Source organism: Dendrobates tinctorius, unplaced genomic scaffold, assembly GCF_039654945.1.
Source record: "Dendrobates tinctorius isolate UK_male_01 unplaced genomic scaffold, ASM3965494v1 ptg000617l, whole genome shotgun sequence".
Taxonomy (NCBI): Eukaryota; Metazoa; Chordata; class Amphibia; order Anura; family Dendrobatidae; genus Dendrobates; species Dendrobates tinctorius.
The window spans coordinates 150,001-150,393 of NW_027362272.1; positions in this window are offsets into that span (position 1 = coordinate 150,001).

A 393-nucleotide genomic window follows, 5' to 3' on the forward strand; every position below is an offset into this window, starting at 1 on the left:
TTCAAGATTTTTGGACTTAGAGCGATTTTTGGATTTTTGTGCAAAAATCGAATTTTCCCTTCTCCCACCGCTCTGGGGCGTCAATATGAAGTGGGGACCCGAGGGAGAGTGCCTCCCATGAGGGTAGAATGTGTGACTTTTGGGGGGAAAGTCGAATTATGGAGCAAAAACCATTTTTTGGGACTTAGAAAAATTTCGAGATGTGACAGACTTCCAGGAAGGGGGCGCCTCGGGAGGTGTACCTAGGAGGCTTCCAGGGGCCTGGGTACACTTTTCAGAAAGTACCGTTGGGACTTAGAAAAATTTTCAGGATTTTTGGACTTAGAGCGATTTTTGGATTTTTGATCAAAAATCGAATTTCCCCTTCTCCCACCGCTCTGGGGCGTCAATATG